Here is a 22,475-nt window from a genome sequence, read left to right on the forward strand (position 1 = left end):
CATTGTTACTTCTGATCTCTCCTACTGGCAGCCACATGCACTTTCAAATGATACCGTGGACTTACACAGCAGATGACCAACGTAGCAGTGTTTTACACCACAGAAATCCTTCCAGCAACCTGCCACTATTTAAAGTAGAGAGCTAGATACAGCAAGTAGAAAGCTAGATATAGAATTTCCCACAGAACAGGGTTACAATCATTTTGCCTTAGGAGGAGGTAAAATGAGAACAAGATGAGATACACTGAGTCATTCATCCAGCAACTATTAAGCAGTACCCTGCGCTGGGCACTGTGCAAGGCAGGGTGGTAGACACAGTGAACAAAAGCAGATAGAGTCCACGCCCTTACAAAACGCACAGTCCAGAACAGGGGACAGAAGATAAACAAACAGGGAAACAAATATATTCATAAGTACAAATGGTAAGAAATACTATGTAGGAAACCAGAGTGAGCTTCAACACAGAACTGAAAAGAAAGGAGAAGGAAGCCATGTGGAGAATGGAAGTAAGAATATCCCAGAATGTCCATCAAATGAAGAATGGATAAACAACACACAGCACATCCATACAGTGGAGTATTATTCAACTATAAAAAGAATGAAGTACTGATTTGTGTACAACATGGATGAACACTGAAAACATCATGCTGAGTGAAAGAGGTCAGTCTCAAGAGACCACATATTATAGGATTCCATTTATATTAAATGTCTAGAATAGGCAAATCCAGAGAGACAGAAAGTAGGGGTTGCCAGGGGCTGGAGGAGGGGGACACAGAAGGAGAGTAACTGCTAGTGGGTACACGGTGTCTTTCTGGGTTGATGAAAATGTACCGGAATTAGATACTGGTGATGGCTGCACAATCTTATGAAAACACTAAAAACCACTGAAATGTAGACTTTAAAAGGGTGAATTTTATGGTATGTGAATTATTTCTCAATTAAAAGACACTCAAAAGGCTACCCAGACTGAATTACTGGATTGGTAATAAAGTCTCTAATGAAAGTTAAAAAAAAAAAAAAGAATATTCCAGGACATGGAGGAGGATGGAGGAATCTGTTAAAGAAACTCATAGGAGGCTCTCTTGCCTAGATTGCTGTGGAGAGAGAGGGAGGGGTGCTAGGAGACGTGGCAGAAGCTGGCGGGCTGTGTGAGCCACAGTCGGCCATATGCTCTTTATTCTAAGTATGATGGGGAGGAGGAGAATGATGTGTTCTGACTGACATTTTTGAAAGACCCCTCTGGCTGTTGCACAGAGACTGTTGGGGTTGAAAAGAAGCAGGGAGAACAGTGAAGTGGCTGCTGTGACACCCAAGGAGAGATGGCGGTGGCTGGCAGCGGGGGGAGGGCAGCGGAACGGAAAGGAGGAGGCTGGTGAAGATCTGTTTCAGGTCAAGGACAAACAAGCCTTGCTGATGGATTGGCCATCGGGGGTGAGGCAGAAAAGGGAGATTCGAGAGTGATCTTCACACGGTCTTACGAGTTTTCCCAAAGTAGTTTTCTGCCAGATTCAAATTGTACACAGCACAATAAGAGAAGATCAGCAAATGCCTGTTAAATGAATTTCAATAAATGACCAGTCACTGCTTACTTTTTTGTACGGCATATTTTTGTATTTTCAATAAAGATATGAATTCTCTCTCTCCATGTGTGTGTGCATGCATACACACACACACACACACACACACACACACACACACACATATTCTCTCTCTCTCTCTCTCCATGTAATATCCTTAATTGTACCTGTTTCTCTCCCATCCACGGGTAGATCGTGGTCCACTAGACACCATCAACTACCCAAACCAGAAACCTGAGAATATTCATACACACACACACACACACACACACACACACACACACACACACCAAGCAAGATAAAGCCTTGGAGTCAGTAACAACCAGGTCCTTCCTTTTCTGAGGGGGTCAGAGGAATAGATTAGCCAGTGAGAACTGAGCTCTCACTTCTGTCGAACGACCAGTAGGAGAGGAAACAGAGGAAGAGATGCTGCTCCAGAGATAGGAAGTGTTCTTTCTTTTCGGTGGTGGTGAAAGGGTAAGGAACATGGTCAAGAGTGGGGAGAAGGCACTGTGAATAAACGTGGTCTAGTCGAGGGGGAAGCCTCAGTTTGAGAACTGCTACTGCAAGTGAAGCCCAGCAGGAGACAAGTTATGACTCAAAGGGGTCATGAGCCCCTACCCCACTGACAGCCACATCCACACTGAGGGCAACGCCAGAACCCTGGAGGAATGCATCCTTATCCGGGGTCTAGGAGCAGGAAAGGGGAAGCGAAGCCGAGCTTCACAGAGAACAACTCCATGGCCACCACGATGACAGACCACAGTGCAAACAGAGCCCCAGGAGTGGCGAGACCCAGTGGTCCTATGGGTGTGTGTCCACCCAACACCTTCCTTCCAGGTTCACTCTCCCCAGCAATAGGGCTCGTCCGTTTCAGGAGCGGGGTGTGAGAAGCATCCCACTGGGTGGCTCTGTGTGGTGGGCTGCGGGTGGACGTGATGTAAGTTGTCACCTGTGCCGCCTGCCCTGTGCAGCTTCATGGGGATCACAGCCAGGGACCTGATCTGATGCCCTGACTTCAGCGTTTCTACAATTCCTCTGCCTTATTCTCACAAGGGGCAGATTTGGTGGCGTTGCATGCTTCACACAGCTGACCAAACTCTGTCCTTATTTCATTCTACCAAATGCCTGGGAAGTAGGTCAAAATAGCATGTCATAGTCAGTTAGAAGCGACTTCTCACTACGCACCACATTAGCCCCTCTTAGGCTGACAGAGGTCCAGGGGAGCCTTTCCCAACACCGACGGCATGGGCTCTCCACCTGTGGGCCAGATACCCTCCCAAGGGGGCCTCTAGTGTTGTCCAACATGTGAAGTTTGTTTTGACCACAACTGAGGACACTGCAAAGTCTCCCAGACAGAGTGCTGGGCCGTGTGATGCAGAAAAGCGTTAGTACTATACCCACCACTGCAACACAAACACCCCCCCCCGACCCCCCCGGCTACGTGGGCCTCTCACTGTTGTGGCCTCTCCCGTTGCGGAGCACAGGCTCCGGATGCGCAGGCTCAGAGGCCACGGCTCACGGGCCCAGCCGCTCCGCGGCATGTGGGATCTTCCCTGACCGGGGCGCGAAGCCGTGTCCCCTGCATCGGCAGGGAAGCCCTCCAACACAATTTACAGACTTTTGCTACTGCATTTTACATAATCAGGATCACACCATATTCACTTCTTGGAATCTTGCTTTGCCTCAGCTGCATCACAGAAATGACTCCAAATCAACTAGTAGTACTCTTACCCACTCTTTTTAGCAGCTGATATTCCGTAGTGTGGAGATGCCATATTTTAGCAATCATTCCCTGAAAAATGGGCATTCATTTTACCTCCAGGGTTTCCCTTTGGCCACTGCAAATAATGCTGTGGTAAATAACCTTTGGTACTGGGGCCATTTTTTCTGTAGGGTAGGTTCTCAGGCGTGGTAGTTCTGCATCGAAGGCTACTTATGGAGTATTTCATAGTTACGTTAGAGAATGGCTTCCAAGATCAAAGGATAGAACCGTATGTATAATATGTGCTTGTTTCGGTATTATCTCTGGAAGAATACAGCTGAAATGGGTGTCCTCACGGCAGGGTAACTGGGTGACAATGGACAGGGGAGGGAGACTTAATTTTCACTGTACATGGTTTTTTGTGTCATCTGACTGCTTTATCACATGCACGGACTGCTCATTCAAAAATAAATAAGATTTCTTTTTTAGGCTGTCTTCTAAAAAGGTTGCGATGAGTCACATGTCCTCTAGCAACTTGGGAGACTACTCAGTTGAGCTCATTAATGCCCTGTATTTTCTCCTTCAAGGTTGTCCCCCCACCCCCCTGTTTTTTTGACCTACTGCAAGCTCAAACGTCAAATTTCACCTGCTCATGATAGCCACAATGCCTCCAATTCTACAACCCTTGGGCAGGCAGAAAGCAAACTGCCAGAGATATTAATTTTGACAAGTCAGCCTGGCTGGCACCTCCCAACAGCACAAGAGAGAAACCCAAGCCAGGGTGGGAGCCAGTCTTCAGGGACCCAAGGGAACCAATGGCAAAAACAGAAGCAGGGAGCTCTCTCCTCATGTGCTTACAGGTCACGCTGTTTTAAACTCCTGCTGGCTGAGCTGCCTCATGAGGTGAGTGGGCCTAGAGCCCCCAAACGCCCAAAGCCTCTGAGAAAGGGCAAGGGAGGCCGGCAGGAGCAGCTGCTGCCATCGGCCCTGCATTCTCAAGAACAAGGCCAGAGATGAGAAACAGAAGGGAATGGGGGATGAAGAACATGCAAGAATCCAGCTCAGACAAACAAGAGGTCTTGTTCACTTCCTACAGGCCCGTCAGCCTCCAGGGCTGGCCCAGAACCAAAGGCCTCACCGGCCACTGTTTTTAAGCCCCACTGTGGCTCACGCCACAGGACGACAAAGCTGAGCCAGTGCAGAGGCAGGGCCCCCGAGCATGGCAGCAACGCCAACTGAACACACCTGCTGCGGCAACGCTGGCTGGAGCTCTGGACTAACCTACAGCGGGGAGAGGACTGGACGTGGCCAGAGGAGAAAGCAACTCGGGGAAGGTGCGGGATGGGAGAGCATGAAAAAAACATCTCAAAATCGGCAGCGGGTCCACGTGACTCAGGTGGTGGATCGAGGCCGTGTGCTACCGTTCTGCAGCCTACACACTCTGGCACAAGCTGAGCCAGGTGTGGGGGAGGCCCCAGCCTTAGCTCTAATGGTTCCCACTACCTGGAATGCACTTGCCCTTGATCCTTCGAGACTCAGCTCATCAAGGATGTGTGCATATGAGTGCTGGCTGGAGAGGCCTCTCTGAGCAGGGAGAATGAGAGATGACCTGAGTGACCATCAGCAGGGAAGGGCCAACAAAGTGCGATGCAGACACACAACGGAATCCTTTATGTCTCTCCTTCCCTCATCCTCTGTGACAAGTCTATGAGCAAGTCCTGCTGCCACTACCTCCAAAATAGATCCTGAATCCATTTCCTTTCGCCTTCTTCGTAGGCCAAGCTGCCAGCACCATCTTTCACCTGGACAGCTCCATGACATCCCCCACTGGTCTCCCTGAGCCCACTCTTGCCTTCCTAGGTTCTACTCTCCACACACAGACAGAGGGATCAAATAAAACAGGGATCACATCAGATCGCCTTCCTGCTTAAAATTCTTCAACACCTCTAGGAGCTCGTCCCCTTCTACTTTATCCCTCACCCAAATGCTCCCATCACACTGGCCTTTTTTGCCTTCTAAGCTTATTCTTACCCCAGGGCCTTTGCACATTTTGCCCTAGCTATTCTCCAGATCTGCCAGTCAGGTCTCCCTGTGACTGTAGACAGTAATGAGTAGAAATGAAAGCTAACTACATGCAACGACATGGACATCTCACAGATGTAATGTTGAACAGAAAGACCAGACACAAAGGAGCATCTACATAAAGTATGACTGCATTTACACAAAGTTCAAAGTGGTTTTGCTTGGAAGGTAGGAGTGACTTGGAGAGAGTAGGAAAGGGACTTCTGGGGCCTGGAAATATTGCTTTTAGAGCTGGTTACATGAGTGTGTCGTTTGTTAAAGTTCTTCTAGCTACATACACTTTAAATATGTGCCCTTGTCTTTTTCTGGATGTATATTGCAGTTTAATAAAAAGTTTAAAGAATTAAAACATTTTGGCAGCCCATAATCTTTCCTATGATTTGGGAATTTCCTACCTATGATCCTTTGTAGGAGGCTGAGCCTGCCTCTCAAGGTAAAATATTATGAAGGCTGGGAACTGACTCTTACTGCCTTCCTTGCAGCCAGGCCATGGGCGCAGGATCTGGGCTCTCCTCGGCAGATGCACCCTTCCTCCATGGCTTAAATTCGCCTGCAGAACCAGGGCTTATTCACCTTGGTGTCTGGAACCCAGAGCTGCAGCCTGGCACATGGGAGAGTCTCACTGAGGCCTGATGCGCAAAACCAACCCCCCTTCCCATCCCCTACCCACCCCCCCCACAACCTAGCACCATAACGACAGGATCCAACCATTCGTTCTTTCAAGAAATGTTTACTGAGTGTCTATTTGGTGCCAGGCACGGTGCTAGGCACCAGGGATTCAGGTGAAGAGGACACTGGAGCTGATAATTCTAGTAGGGAAGCTGAACAATAAACAAAATAACTAAAAGATATAACATGTTAGGTAAGTGCTATAGAGAAAAACAGAGAAGGGAGATAGGGACCTCCCTGACAATGTATGAACAAAGGTTTGAAGGATGTAAGGGAGTGAACCACGTGGGTATGAGAGAAGAGCCTTCCTAGTAGCAGGAAGAGCCAGTGCAAGGGTCCTGGGGCAGGCACATACCCTGGTGCCTTGTAAGGAGCAGAGCAAGTGAGGAGAGGAGTGGGAGGTAATGGGGGCAGATCGCGTGGGGTCTGGTTGGGGATGGTGAGGACTTTGGCTTTTACTCTGGGTAACAGGGAGCCATGGAGGGTTCCCAGGAGAGGAGGGACAGATCTGATTGGGTGGTAACAGGGTTCCTCTGGATGCTATTTAACCCTCTCCCCTGCCCAACATGGAAACCAATCTCGAAGAGAAACAGAAGTTTGGTCATTTGTGTGGCAAATGTCTATGAGAAATAAACAAGCAGAAGGCTCTCCACCCACTTCCTCCAGCCCATCAAAACCTCATGCTGGCCAGCAGGGCTTTGCAACATGATTAACAATCCATATCACGTTGTAGGAAATCAGACCCTCTTCCACTGGCCACTGGGAGAATCCCCAAAGCAGATGGGGAAGCAGTAGGCCATGTGGCTGTGAGAATGCCTTCATGGTGGTCACCTAGAGCCAGAATCAAACCCCAGCTCTGGCTCTTAGCAGCTGGGTGACCCATTACTCATTCCTAGACCTTTCTGAGTCCAAGCTTGCGTACCAGTAAAGGGCGGGGGAGGGTAATTTCCACCCCTGAACAGGCCTGTTGGGAGGGTTAAATGAGGTAACAGGGATCAAGGGACTGGAAAAATGCCTGACACAGAGAGAGCCCTAAAAGATGTCAGCAAAATTGTTGTAACTGAAACACTGAAGAAATAATAAGTCTGACGACATCCCTTGGCCAAACTGGACTCTGATAATATCAAGCATAGGGCTGAAGTGAAGGGTCCTCCAGAGGAGAGAGGCCATCAGGTCGGAAGTTTCTCTCTCCCTCTACCCATTCTCCATGGCATCACTGCCCGGAACAAGCATCACGCAAGCCAGAGAGGAGAGACGAGCCCCAAAGAGTCGGCGAAGTGGGCATCAAATGAGAACAGTACAGGCACGTTTTTCAGTGCTTCACAGGCAGTGTCCCCCTGCCCCGCTGAAGAGACCCCGGACTGCATCCGTGTCTCTCAAGGTGACTCTGAAAAGGAAATGCACGTAAAGGGAGAATTTTAGCCACGTAAAAGGCAGTCTAGGGCAACTTCTTGCCTCTTCCCCCAGTCAGAAGAGCAGTGGGCTCTCAGCTTGCTCCATGCAAGAAGGGCAAGGCCTCTGGGGGCCTCAGGTCCACATCTAACATGGGGATAATTTTCACTATAGGCTCGTTCACATTCATCCAGCACAAACTTATTAAGCAACTACTATGGGCCAGACACTGCTCTAAATGTTGAGATACAGCAAGGAATGAAACTATGATCGCTGCCCTCAGAGCTCAGGAGGATGGCGCAGAAAGCAAACAAACATGTAACAGCAGAAGGTGACAAGTGCTATGAAGGAAAATAAAGCAGGGACCGTTGTAGACGGGGTGCTCAGGAAGGCCTCTCTGAGGTAGGGTCTCAGCCATTCAACCTGAGACCTGAATAAAGCAGTGAAATTATATGTACATACATACCCATACATAATCTTGGATATGGCTGGCTAGCTGTACGTATAATATACACACATGCATAGAGCCAAGAACACAGCCCCTGCTATGGAAACCTAAGGTATCTAGTTTGATAGCGATGCATGCTCTAGGGCTGCCTGGGATTGGAATCTTCATAAAACCTACACTCTTCCCCCAGGTTCCAATATGCCTTTCCCCACTGAGGATTACTTGTCAAAGGTGCTCCTTTTCCTTCCCTTCTGCATACCTGGCGGGTGAACCACAGACACGGAAGGCGCTCCCGATCAGGACCCCACCCCCCTGCAAAGCTGCACAGTGCTCCACTGTACAGATGAACCTCACTGATTCATCCAGTCCCCTCGTAGCGCTGGACATGTAGGACAGTTCCCAGCTTCTGCTCTGCCAAACGGCACTGTAATGGACTACCTTGGACACATATCACGTCTCACATTCAGGAATATCTGTAGGCAAAGATTCCTCCAAGTGGGAGGTGCTGGGGCAAAGGGAGGGCTGTGCAAAGGTCATGCTGCCATTGCCCAAGTCCCTCCAAAGTGATGGCCCTGCTTTCAGCCCCCAGCACTGGACAAGCCTGCCGGCTTCCCCATGCCACTGCCAGCAGCTCACCTGCTGCTCCTGAGCTTGGGAGAAGTGAAAACTAGTATCTCAGCATGACTTTAACTGGCATTGCTCCTATTATATACCATGTTGAACATATATAGAGTACACACATAGAATGTAAAGAAATATGTATTGTGGTATTGTGATTTATAGTAAGAAATATAGTTGGTCTTTGTTTCTGGCACAGAGTTCCTAAAACCCTGGTGATTTCCTAAGTGATAAAGAGCAAAGGGAATCTTTTGTTTTGCATTATTTGGTCTTCTGTCTTAAATGCCTAAAATAGCTTCAGAGTGATAAAGGTGAAAGGAGTGTCCTGTTAATTCAGAACAAGCCCCTTTCAAGCACACCAGAGTTTGTTAAGGGGTTGATTCATGGAAAGGCCCCTAGGGTAACCTAAGGATAGGGGCATGCGGGGTGGTGCCTGGCTGCCAGGAGGACCAACCTGGATTAGTGGATTGGAACTTTCAGCCCCATCCCTCGACCTGTGAGGACGGGAGAGGGACTGGGGATTGAGTACAATTACCATAATCAATCATGTCTCTGTAATGAAGCCTCCAGAAAAACACCAAAAGGATGTGGTTGGGAGTGCTTCCGGGCTGGCAGACCCATGGAGGTGCAGGGAGAGTGGCACCCTCGAGAGGGCCCGGAAGCTCCACGCCCCTTCCCATAACTTACCCTGTGCATCTTCTCCTGGCTCTTCCTGAATTACGTCCTTTTTAACAAACCCGCAATCTAGTAAGTGAATGTTTTCCTGAGTTCTGTGGCTAGCTGCTGAAGCAAATTAACTGAACCCAAAGGAGGGGGTTGTGGGAACCTCTGATGTACAGGTGGTGGGTCAGAAGCACAGGTGGGGAGATTGGGGGTGAGGGGACACCTTGTAGGACTGAGCCCTTAGCCTGTGAGGTCTGATGCTATAGAGTGTCAGAATCGAGTTAGTCGCTTCATGTGGAAACCCCACCCCTTTGGTGTCAGAAATGAAGTAGTGCTGCAATAGTGTGTGAGTCAAGGACACACACAGGAGAAGTGTGTCTTTCCCTTACACATATACACAGCAAACTGGTGTGTGACTCGATCCCACCAAAAATGGCTGATGGGTAAACGGTGGGCTCTTACCACCTCCTACCTGTGTGGTCTTGGTCAAGTGACTAGAGCTCTCTAGGACTGTGTCACCATCAGGGCAGGGAGACAGGACAGCGGGTACACGGTCTGGGCTGGCATCTCAGCTTTGCCGCTTCCTAGCTGAGTGATCCAGGCAAGGTCACTGTGCGCCATTTCCTCGACTGTGAAGTCGGGATGATGGCAATACTGGCCTCAGGGCACTGTTGTCAGGATTCAATGAGAGGACACAGGTAAGGGACTCGGGACAATGGCTGACATGGCTCAATCAATGACTATCATCATCATTATATTCTGTTAAATGGGAGTAACCATTTAAAGGTTTTGTAGGTAAAAGAGCTTAGTACAGTGCCTATTAGGAAGCAGCCACTCAAAAGCCAGCTACTGTTAATTATGTTACTATTATCACCTCATTCATTCCCTCAGCAAAACTTAGGACGGCATACCTTTGATGGAAGGGGTTACACCTTTAACCAAACAGATTTGATCCCTGCCTTTATGGAGCTGACATCACTGAGAGGATGAAAGGCCCTGAATATGCAAGCTGAGTAGTTCAGGGCAGAAGAGTGGTGTGTGTGGTCAGGGCAGGCCCCCTGCAGAGATGTCTCAGGGGAGACCTGCAAGAGGAGTGGCAGGGGTAGCCAGAATGGGGGTGGGGTGTGGGGAGCAAGACAGGGGAGAAGAGGAAGCACTCCAGGGATAGGGAACAAATGCCATGCGTTGAAGGAACCGAAAGCATGGCCAGGTGGCTGGAGGGCAGAGTGTGGAGTGAGCTGCAGGATGAGGCTGGGGGCCGGCAGCCGGCAGGGGCCATAGCACGCTCGGCCTGCTGGGCTATGTTGAAGAGTTGGCCTTTCCGCAGGGAACTGCTCTGGGAATGTGGAAAACACAAGGGACACCCCTCATCCTCCAGCAGCTTGGGAATAAAATGAGGTTTTAGTGTCACTACAGTCATGAAGTGCAGTCCAACTGGTATCCTCAGGGGTCCTGCTTAAATGACTCCCAGCTTAGAGGTCCTGGGAAAAGGATACAGTAGGTACGGGGCAGGGGGAGAGGGGGGGCGGGGTTGGACAGAGGGAACAATGACCCCAACCCTGCCTACAGCTGACTGGCCCAGAAAGAGCACCTGACCTCAACTAGCCTGTCTCAAGAACCCCTTCCCTGGCCCTGGTTAATGAGTCCAAAGGGAGACAGTTTCCTTTCCTTGGGTTGTTTTGGGCTCTTTGAGCCTGTACTGCAAGGTGTACAGCTTAGTCTGTGGATGGTCGTTACCCAGCAGAGGGAAAGGCAGAAAGAGAGACTATGGATATGAAAGAATGAATAAAGCAGACAAGGAGTCGGGGCGGTAACAAGGAAGAGAATCCTGCTAGTGGCATTTGTGTTCTGGTTCCAATCCACAGGTTGGTTACTTCCCAGCACCCATTCCACCCTTCCCCATGAGTGGTTCTGGGTGGGAGCAACCAGCCTGGTAGTATGCTCCACCCCTTTGCCCCAGGGATTGGTTCAGGGACGGTCACACGACCTGTGCTAGTCCAACTAGATAGGAGCTCTGAAGCTTTGCACTATGGCTGAAGGACAAGACACCCTCTCTATCTCTCAGGCCAAGGATGAGAAGACAAAAGACTGGACAAGCTCTGGCAGCCAGTCTGCTACTTCCAAGGGAGCCAGGTTTGAGGATGACGTGGACAGCAGAGGGAAGAATGGAAGGACAGAAAGAAAGTGGGTCACTACTGATGGCCCTGAGCTCTGGCCAACCAGCCCAGAAGCTTGCCCCACCTCTGGGCTTTCTGGTTGCGAGTCAATCCTTTCCCCTAGGGTTTATGCCCATTTGAGATGGTGTTTCTGTTACTTGTAACCAAGTAACTGGTACGCAGTCCTTCCTGAGGTCTTGCTTTGGTTCTCTGGGCCATCCCAGCACCCTCTAGTTAAATCCTCCTGTTTTTCCTAAGCTGCTAAAATGGCAGGCCTTAAGGAGCTCTAAGTGAGCAATATAGCAATTTGGCCAACAACATAACTTGTCTCCTGCCACAGTTTACCCAGCTGTAAAATGGGGATAATAATAATCAACACTTCATTGGGTTAAGAGGATTACAAATGATTTAAAGAATACCTAGCACATTGTATATTCTCAACACGTTAGCAATGATTACTCTAAAGCATTGAAGGGTAGCTGAAAGGCCTCAAGCCCAGAAAGAATTAGCTACAGCCCTCCCCCATCTTGTTTGCTATTCCTTTGTTTAGGTCATCAAGTCCTTTATTCACAAACAGTCCCAAAGAACAAACAGCCAGCCCAGTTTCTGTCAAGAGGGTGGCAAATCTAGCCTCAGTGGGGGATCTGAATGAAAGAGATTTGACTCAACTTCTCCTATAGCTGGTGGAGGAGGAAGCCCTTGTGAGCTCATTTCTCCATCAAATACAAGCTGGGGTCTAAAGTTTCAAAACACAGGCTGGAACACGCTGGCACAGTCCCACGAGAGGACAAAGGAAAGAGCCCGGATGCAAGTGAAACCACAACATGGCAGGTTCCACAGCTAACTCGGTCGGGAGGAGGCTCGTGGCTGGCTTCCTGCCACATCCGTTGTCCGCACAGCTATGAGGCAGCAGGAAGACTGGACCCTGCCACGTCCGCATCTACAGCTGGGAACTGGCATGGGCACAGGAAAGTCGGAAATAAACTCAGTCAGGAAGTGAGAACTGGAAGATGCTTCCATAGCAACGCCCATCTGGAGATCCCTGCCCACAGCTGGAAACATTCAGAAGCAAGCTTATCTAGAGATGTACACCAGGTTCATTTTTTCCATTTGCACCCGGAATATGTTACTTAAACTTTACTTACTTGGAGATCCTCTGGGAAGCCCCTGTTCTATAGCTCAAAAAGTCTTATCCTTCTTCTGAATGTTCAGAACCTGGGGCTTAGCAGTGTGGCCAAGTGTTTCTTGCATCCTCCCCCTCTGTGATGGGGCAGACTGTGTCTGCCTTGCTCACTGGTACCTAGTCTTCAACTAATGTTCACTGAATAAATAAATCAACCGCTTTGTTCCCAATTTTATAGCTATTCATAACTTCAGCTAACATGCAAGCACCCATATCCACAGGGTAGTGAGCTGAGATGCACGACACCTCATGCGTGAGGTACTTACTACTGTCAGGCCTGTTTTAAAAATGAGCCTCGTCCTCAAGGCCAGAGCCACAGAAAAACTGGAGTTCTTTACTCTCAAGAGAAGAATGGTAGAGAGCGTGAATACCTACAGCAAGGCTGGGCAGGTGGAGGGATGGATGTTGAGGAACTGGCTTTGATATCAAAAATTTTCTGAGGAGAAATTTTCTAGGGCTGGAGAACATCTCGTCAAGGAAGGCTAGAACACAAGCTTCTCAAACATTAAACAGACAGCTCCATTCTGGGAGAATTCCACCCAACTTCCCCAAAAGCCACAGCTCACATGATTCCTTACCTTTTTAAATATTCTTCTTGCTTATGAAAGTGGTATATGCTTATATAGACATATACAAAACTTGGAAAATAAACGTGCAAAGAAGACTATAAAGTTACGCATAATCTCCCCACCAAAGAACGACCACCGTAAAGACGTTAGCTCATTTCCTTCTGGTCTTTTTTTTCTGGTGTGTGTGGTACATGTATAGAGAAGTGAAGAGATTTTTCCCCTTTAAGTCTTTCACCTGTTCTTTTCTAGATTTTAGACATCAAATGAAAAATATTTTTAAATGGTGAAATTAAGTCTATTTCCCCAAACTACAGACTGGGGAAGGAAGAACGCTCCCCTCTTCTGATCCTCCAACTTCTGTTTCCATCTGAACCACTATTACAGACCAGTGGTTCTCAATCCTTACTCTGCATGACCATAACAGTAGGATACAATAATCGCCACCACCACTATTAACTGAGCAACTACTTTAGAAGACTCCATTTTAAACATTTTACAGAGTATTTAATTTAATCTTTACAATCCTATAAGGCAGGTACTACTATCATTTTATAGATGAGAAAACTGAGGCAGAGAGGTTAAGCGACTTTCCCAAGGTCACATGGCTGTTAAGTGCTGGTGCTGGGATTTGAGCCCAGGCCATCTGGCCCCAGGTGCCCTCTTTCCCCTCGTCCAACTGCTCAAGAACCTCTGGTAACAATGACACCGACTATGAGCTTCAGGGCAAGGTTCCCAACATCCCTATTGCCAAGTCTGTCATCACGATTATTCATACTTCTTTCCAGACTCATTTTGTTTCCTAAAGGAAATAAGAAATGGCTGAAATTCAGCAGAAGTGAGACAGCCGGAAGCTACAGCTGACCACATGCACACGTGGGTCTCTGCTGAGCTGCCTAAGAAACATTCTTAAATGATGACCTTTCTGGAGGGGACCAGGGGTCAGTTACTGGGTGGATCACCCTCCACTGACTGAGATCCCACCCAGTGCCAGATGGGTTGCAAAAGCCCCACCCTAACTTCACCTCGCAGTGGGACAGAGAACAGCCCGGAAAACTCACAGCCTACCACCTATTTACATGTGAATCTGGAGAAAGGGCTGGGGACCACAGCTATTTGACAGGGATGGGCAAGGACTGCTCTTGCACGTTCAGAGGCTTAGTAGGGCTGGAGTCAATATTTAGTCACTGTGGAGGATCAGCCAGTTATGTTTTTGCCATCATCCCATAGATCTTTGGAGAAAAGCAGCTCCTGACTCCCTCTACGCCACGGCAAAACCAGACCCACAACCAAGAGGGGTTTCTCCAGGAGGTAATCACTAGGGAGTGTGTCTTCCCTCCAGGCTAGGAAGGGAAAACCTCCATTTCAGGAAAAGGTCCCTGAATGCCTGGTTCAGGGAAGGAGCTGAGAAGTTGCGCCTTGGGGTCTGAGGGCTACTATCATTCTAGGTGCTGAGCCTAAAGGGTCTCCCCACAAAGGGGATCCATGCAGAGAAAGGCTGGGGGAACAGAGGGCTATAAGGCTGTCATTTTTCCAACACCACCTGGGCCCCGGGGTACTTCTCAATGCCTGTGTACAGCGGGGGCTCAGTAATGTTTCACAACTGTTCAATCTTTAGGCTTTCTGTGTGTGTGTGTGTGTGTTGGGGACTGGTTTTTTCAATTTTGTCGACCTTCTAAAAAAGCAGAGAGAGAAAGGTACAGTGAACTCCCGATGTACTCAAACGAAGATTCAGTAGTTATCAAAAAGTCCTCCCTATTAGCTTCATCTATTCCCTATCCATTCCTTTTTCTCCCTCTTTCTTCTGCCGGAAGTACTTTAAAGTAAACCCTAGGGACTTCCCTGGTGGTCCAGTGGTTAAGACTCCTCACTGCCAATGCAGGCGGCCTGGGTTCCATCCCCAGTCGGGGAACTAGACCCCGCATGCATGCCACAACTAAAAGCCCACATGCCACAACTAAAAGGTCCCACACGCTGTAACAAAGATCTTGCACGCAGCAATGAAGATTCCGTGTGTCGCAGTTAATCAAATAAACAAACAAATTTTTTTAAAAAAAAGTAAATCCTAGACATTATGTCATCTCACCTTTACATGTTTCAGTTTGCAGGTCTGAAATAAACAGACACATTCTTACGTGTCCACAATATTAAGCTGGTTTCTTTACTGACCAAAATAACAATGAATTTTTTCCTAGAAGGTAAGACCTAGTGTTGACTAAGGAGTAGGGAAATGGGTCATCTCAGCTTCTATGATGGAGTAATGCCTTTCTGCAGGGCCTCTTGGCAATACGGATCCAAAAAGGTTTAACAACCTGCATGTATCTTCTGACTCAGCTCTTCTATTCATGTACTCATCAAAAAAATATTTACTGGGACTTCCCTGGCAGTCCAGTGGTTAAGACTCTGTGCTTCCTCTGCAGGGGGCGTGGGTTTGATCCCTGGTTGGGGAACTAAGATCCCACATGCCACACAGTGCGGCCAAACCAAAAGACCAAAAGAAAAAAAAAAAATTATTGATGTCTACCATGTGCCCAGCAGTGTCCTAAGCATTTTTCTCCCTGGTACAGATGTGGAAATTGAGGCACAGAGAGGCAAAGTCATTTGCTTAGGGTTACACAGCTCTTACGTGCCAGAGCTGAGAGTCGTATGCAAGCAAGCAAGGTTTAAATGACAACACCGGGTCCTGGCAAGGTAATATTCAGGGCCTTACACTTGGGAGGCCATTGCTCTAGGTTCCACAGAGCACTTCCTACCTGCACTGGTGAACACTCTCTATGTGGAATCTACCCCAGACCCTAGGTATGAGGTAGGGATAATTATATTAGTCCCATTTTTCAGATGAGGAAACTGAGTACAGAGGCTGAAGGTCACACTCCTCTATCCTGGCAAGGCTGTGGCTCACTGCTCATCCTTCAACCCTGCTTTAGACACCACCTTCAGAGATGGGCACATGACCTACTGTTATAAACTACATGTTTTGTGTCTCCCCCTCCCAAATTCATATGTTGAAACCTAATCTCCAATGTGAGGGTATTAAGAGGTGGGGCCGTTGGGAAGTAATTTGGCCTTGAGGGCACAGCCCTCATGAATGGGATTAGCATCCTTATAAAGGAGGTCCCAGGGAGTTCACTTGCCCCTTCTTCCATGTGAGGACATGGCAAAAAGATGGTCATCTGTGAACCAGGAGGTGGATCCTCACCAGACACCGAATCTGCAGTGCCTTGACCTTGGACTTTGCAGGCTCTAGAATTGTGAAAAAAGAAATTTCTGTCGTTTGTAAGTTACCTAGTCTACAGTATTTTTGTTAGAGCAGATTTAAGGAACCTGAGGACAAGAAAGCCTCTTTTCACTGGGTTGATAAAGCAGGAGAATTTGCATCTGAACCCAGCCAGTCTGTACAGTGAAGCCAAGCAGAGCAAGGAAAAGTGACAGTCCCCTTATCCCGCTAGGTGTGAAGCTCCGCCCTCCAGACTTCCCAGTGACATAAGACAAATTCATCTTACAATCAAAAGAGCCTTGATTAACCCACCCAGCATGCACTGTCCCATCCCCCCACTTTTGTTTATGCTGTACCCTCTGCCTGGGGCCCACCCTCCTCATGCCATTATCCCTATGCACCTGGCAGAATCCCAATGCACATTTCAAAGGCCAGCCCAATCACTGGCCATGATTCTCTACACACTCGTCTCTCTTCTCTACAGCTCGCTCTCCCTGACCATACCCAAGCAGAATTGCTCTTTCCTCGGAGTTCTCCCAGAACCTGGGGTTCACCACTCAACACCCTGCATTATGACCATCTGGGTGTCCCCTGCCGGCAAGGCAGTACCATACAGAGGCTGAGACCGCAGGCTCTGCAGAAGGAAAGACGTGGGTTCAAATCCTACTCTGACACCATAAGCTCTATGAGATCCTGGGCAAGCAAGTCATCTTCTCACCTCTCTGTTCCTTGATTTTTCTCATCCTCCGAGCGGGTAGTAAGAGAACGCATCTGCAGCAGACACTTGGTGGTATAGCTTATGGCCATTCCCAACGCCCACTTCTCCTGCTGCCTCCCACTGTACAGGCATCCACTCTCCCAGCCTCCCTTGCAGCTAGGGGCAGCCAGTGACTCCTTTACAACCAATGAGAGACAGAGATGTCTGCCGGGGGTAGGGGTGTCTATGGGCACATATTCCCTTTAGAAAGGAAAGGCACAGGAAGAGAAAGCCTTTCCCACCGCCTCTTCTCCCTGCTTGGGATACTGTGTTTAAGGATGTGATCATAGGGCTGGGGTGGCCATCCCATGACCATGCAACATCAGGATGAAACACATGTGCACAGAGGGCTGTGAAACAGAAGGAGAGAAAGCACCCAGTTCTCAGAGCTGTCACTGAACCTCTGTACCCACTGTGGAGCCAACCACACTTTGCAATGAGAGAATCACTCGTCTCTACCGTTCAACCAAGATTCACCAGGCATCTTGTTTCTTGCAGCCCCATGTGTCCTCACTGTCATATCACCTCCCAGAGTGGGGTTTCAATGCCATCATGCATGTAAAGTGCTTAGTATGTTGTTGGCGCTCAGTCAATGTTGGTTAAAGATCATTACCATTATCACAATGAGCTGCTCGAGGCCATACCACAGCTTCCACATCCCATGGCAGAGAGAGCAGATGCAGACACCTGGTACATTTCAGCACCTGCCCTGCTGCCTCTGAAGGAGGGAACTACAGTCACCAGGGCTGCTGCCCTACTCTGAGGCAGCTAGAGTCCCTCCTTCAGTGGCATGAAAGAGCCAAGGAGCTAGAGAGGCAAAGGGGGCCTAAAAGCTCAGCAGCCTCCTGAGGGAGGCTCAGGCTTTCCAAGGATGAAAACCAAGGTTAAAACCCAGCTCAGACCCGTTTCTCCTAATGCGTGTGTCCCGACTGCCAGAATCTATACGCACTGGCACCATTTTTGCCATATCCTCAGACCACCTGTAATATGACTTACTTTGCATTTTTCTTTAACTGCACTCACTTTTATTTTGGCTTGCATACCATCATTGGCCTCACCCAAAGCAGAAACAGCCATGGGATACTGGGTTTGACGAGCTATTGAAATTCTTTTCCTGTTACACATGAAAATAAAAGTACAACTATTAAAATGTGTAAGGTGTTTATTCATACCACCACCTCAAATTCTCTAGTGGAATGATCTGACTTTGGGAAACCTGTCCCTATGGCAATAGGACGTCATTGCTAGTCAGCACGCTCCTACCCCGCTCCCCTTTCCTTTGCACATTCTTTCACTTACACTCTAGAAACACAAAACCTCAAATGCTAGGTCTAAACAACCCCTCTGGAGGCTGAGGTCTCTCCCAAACTCCCTCATTAGGGCTCTGTCCCCCTGGAATAGATCCATGGTTCACACTTTTCACTTACATTGTCTTCCAGGATGGGTTTATAATAATAAAAATAGCCAATGTGCACTAAAGACTTTCCCTGCACTAGGTACTGCTTTCAGGACTTTATATAGAAAAATCTATCATCCTCACATGGCCCCACGGAAAGCAGTATCACCCTCATTTCACAGATGAGGAAACTGAGGCTCAGAAGGGATTAAGTCATTTGCTCAAGGTCCCACAGCGTGGATGTGACACAGCCAGGGTTGAATCCAGGTGACTAACCCAGGGGCCCACCCTCCTAACCTCCTCACTACCCTGCTGCCCCCAGAACAGCCAGCACTGACCGAGCTCTGTGCTGACTGAACACGCACATTGAGGAATTTGCCTGAAGTCACGCAGCTGGGAGCTGGAATCTGGGCTGGCCAATCCCCACACTCAGTGGCGCCCAGCGTAACTGCCCACGCAGCCAGCACATAAGGGAACCGGAGTGCAACTCGGGCCTGAGGCCCTGGTGCACCTCCACTCCCAGGCTTCCTCATGTCCCCTTTTAGCTCACGTTATTCAGCCCCAAGAGGCCAACTCTCCTCTCAAAGGAGGAAAAGAGTCCCTGACACAACCAGACAGAGCCTCATGTCACTGTCTCTTGTGCCTAAAGGGAAGCTGGCTGACCAAAGGGGAGTTTTCTAAAACTGGCACATTCATAACATTATTCTGTGCGAGGTTTTCTCCTCACCTGCTTGCTAGGCCTCAGACCCACATTCTTAATTGATAATTAAATCCTGATAGCTAATGCTTGTGGGGCTATGAGCACCAGGCCCTGTGCTAACTGCCTCACAGGTTCTGGCTCACCGAATGCTCACAGCATCATTATGAGGTAGGGACTAGCATTATCCGTGTTTTAGGATGAACAAATGTGGCTCCATAGAGGCTGAAGCTGCAACTAAGAAAGTGGCACAGCCAAATAAATAAATAAATAAATATTTTAAAAATAATAAAATAAAAATAAATAAAAACAAAGAGCCTGAAGTTCAGAGAAGTGAAGGCACCTGTCCAAGGTCACTATACAGGTCTATAAGAGAGACCAGGACACAGGTGCCTACAGTGTGACTCCAAAGCCATTAGCTGAAAGCCTCTGCGGCCTCACACCCAAATTCCCAACGTCCCAAATCTCTACCCTGTTTCCAGCAAGCCCCCTAAGAGAAATCGGTCTCTAATTCCAAGAAATCATGGTGGACTGTCATCTCTGCTACAGGGCATCACAGTGTCAGGGAGCCCTGGTCAATTCCAAGGGCAGGATACAGCCCGGCAGCTGCACCCTGCCTGGTAACTGCTGCTCTGCACTCTTCCCCATTCTCAGTAATGAGCTCACTGAACTCAGGTGCAGATGGGGTCCAGGAGCCAGGCTAGCGCTTTCCAGGATGAGGATGACTGGCCAGTGACAAAGCTCTCTCCCCAGCCCTGCCCTTAAGTTTTCTCCATGGCCTTTTTTTTTTTTGTCTTCTAGATTGAGGGTTTTATTTTTTTACATTTTAAAAATTGTAGTAAAATATATATAACATGTAATTTGCAATGTAACAATTTTTTTTTTTTTTTTTTTTTTTTTGGTGGTACGCGGGCCTCTCACTGTTGTGGCCTCTTCCATTGCGGAGCACAGGCTCCGGACGCTCAGGCTCAGCGGTCATGGCTCACGGGCCCAGCCGCTCCGTGGCATGTGGGATCTTCCCGGACCGGGGCACGAACCTGTGTCCCCTGCATCAGCAGGCAGATTCTCAACCACTGCACCACCAGGGAAGCCCAGCAATGTAACAATTTTTAAACATACAATTCAGTGGCATTAACCACGTTCACAATGTTGTACAACCATCAACGTCTAATTAATTTTTGGTAATTATTTTAGTACTATTCAGTTTGTTATTTCTACAGAGTAATTTTTGGTAAGTTTTCTATCTCTAGGAGTGGATGTGTTGCCTGTGAATTCTGAGCTTGACTGGCATAAAGTTATTCACAATATATGTTTAATCTCTGCAGCATCTATAATTGTGTTCTTTTTTGCTTTTTAATTTTCTTTAGGCCTTCTCTCTTTTTTAATGAATAATCTTGCCTGAATTTTTCCTACTTCCTTTTTTTTTAAATTTTTATTTTATATTGGAGTATAGTTGATTAACAATGTTGTGCTAGTTTCAGGTGTACTCCATGGCCTTTGTTCTGGGGATGTGGGGAACTGTTTCTTCCTTGAAGGTCTGGAATTGGGACTGCTACTTTCTGCACTGGCAAGGCCTTTCTCACATCCCCAGAGAGACCAAGCAGTGAGCAATCTTAGTCCTGTCCAACCTCCCGATATGTCCACAGGGTGCTTAAGAGCAAGGACTCTGAAACCACATGGCCTGGATTGAAATCCCAACTTTGCCACTTACTAGCTGTGGGACCTCAGACAAGTTAACTCCCCTCTCTGTGTCTTATTAGTTCCTCACCTGGAAAAAGGGGATAATGATGGTACCAATGTCATGGGTTGTTGTGGGGATTTAAAAACACTTAGAATGGGCTTCCCTGGTGGCACAGTGGTTGAGAATCCGCCTGCCGATGCAGGGGACATGGGTTCGTGTCCCGGTCCAGGAAGATCCCACATGCCGTGGAGCGGCTGGGCCCGTGAGCCATGGCCGCTGAGCGTCCGGAGCCTGTGCTCCACAACGGGAGAGGCCACAACAGTGAGAGGCCCGCGTACCACAAAAAAAAAAAAAAAAAAAAAAAAAAAAAAAACACACTTAGAATAGGGCCTGGTGCTAAGAGCTACATAAGTGTCTGCTACTGTAGTTAAGAGTGGCCCAGTTAAGCACATTCACACCCACTGGTGGGGCACAGATTTCCACCCGGCCTCTAAGACCCTGTGATTACCCACCAGCTACATATTTTTTTAAAAAGCAGACCCTCTCAAAGGAGCCCACTGGCCTGCTGGTGGCAAAGGGCACAGTAGCCTAGAGTTGGGGTAGGGTTCTTGGTTCCTGCTGACCAGCTGTGAGACAGCAGTAATTATGGTCCACTTATAATTACTTGTTTGGAGGTTTGTGTGTTTATTCTTCATATGAATTCCGACCCCACCCAGAACTAAAGCAGCCATGACCTCTGCTGCGGGGCCTGGACACCTGTGTGCCCACCTGGCCCAGAGATTCCCAGGCATGGCTAAGCTTGAGGGCTTTAGGCCACTGGTTCGCTCCTGAGGGCAATTTCACCACCTCTACCCCAGGGACGGTGGCATTTCTGAATATCATGGCTGGCGGTGGGGGGCTGCTACTGGCGTCTCATGGGTAGTGGCCAGGGATGCTGCTAACTGTTCCACGATGCGCAGGACAGCCCCACAACAAAGAATGATCTGTCCCCAACGGTCGGCAGTGTCAAAGCTGAGCAACCCTGGGTCTAGGCTCTCAAACTGTAAAGGAGGTTGAATCACCAAGAGAGTCGGTAAAAATGCAGACTGGGATTCAGTGTGGGGGTCTGAGATTCCGCAGTCTGTGACTGCCAACTTCTAGACCCTTGAACCTCAAAGTTGTGGTCCAGGGAGTAGCGGCATCAATTAACACCTGGGAGCGCCTTAGAAATGCAGACACTCGCCCCTCCCCAGACCTGCTGAGTCAGAATCTGCATTTTAACAAGATTCCCAGGTACATTCAGTGATTGGAAATCCTGGGGGCACATTAGGAGCACTGAAAAAATTCTCCCTGCTTGGGCCTCAGGCCCTTTACATGGTGGGGGGCGGGGGAAGGCCTGGGGAAGGTTTTTTTTTGGTGGGGGTTAGCTTTTCATAGTCCAGCTCCACCCTCCCAATTCGATAACAATTCAATCTCAGGGTTGAGAAGCACAGAAGCACTGCCCTGGAGGAAGCAGTCTTTTCTCCCTGGCAGGCAGGAGCAGTCACCATGCAGAGGCTCCACACAATCCCTGACCTCTGGTGACAAATACCCTATCAACTCTCAGCTTCCTGGCATTGAATAACCTGTCCCCCAGAAGCAGCGGTGCTTTTGGCACCCAGAGCCTGGCTGTCTGCCAGATGCCAAGCT

The 22,475-nt window shown here is 48.6% G+C and overlaps 1 protein-coding gene and 1 non-coding gene across 4 annotated transcripts in view; one reads left to right on the forward strand and one right to left on the reverse strand.

Moving 5' to 3' along the window:
• The window catches only part of SIPA1L3 (signal induced proliferation associated 1 like 3), a 236,836-nt gene that overhangs the window by 151,265 nt on the left and 63,096 nt on the right, over nt 1–22,475 (reverse strand). The gene's annotated exons all lie outside the window — the stretch shown is intronic.
• On the forward strand, nt 14,899–14,971 carry TRNAG-GCC (transfer RNA glycine (anticodon GCC)). The gene has a single exon. It is a non-coding gene; the product is annotated as a tRNA-Gly (tRNA).

Source organism: Kogia breviceps, chromosome 18 (genome assembly GCF_026419965.1).
Source record: "Kogia breviceps isolate mKogBre1 chromosome 18, mKogBre1 haplotype 1, whole genome shotgun sequence".
Taxonomy (NCBI): Eukaryota; Metazoa; Chordata; class Mammalia; order Artiodactyla; family Physeteridae; genus Kogia; species Kogia breviceps.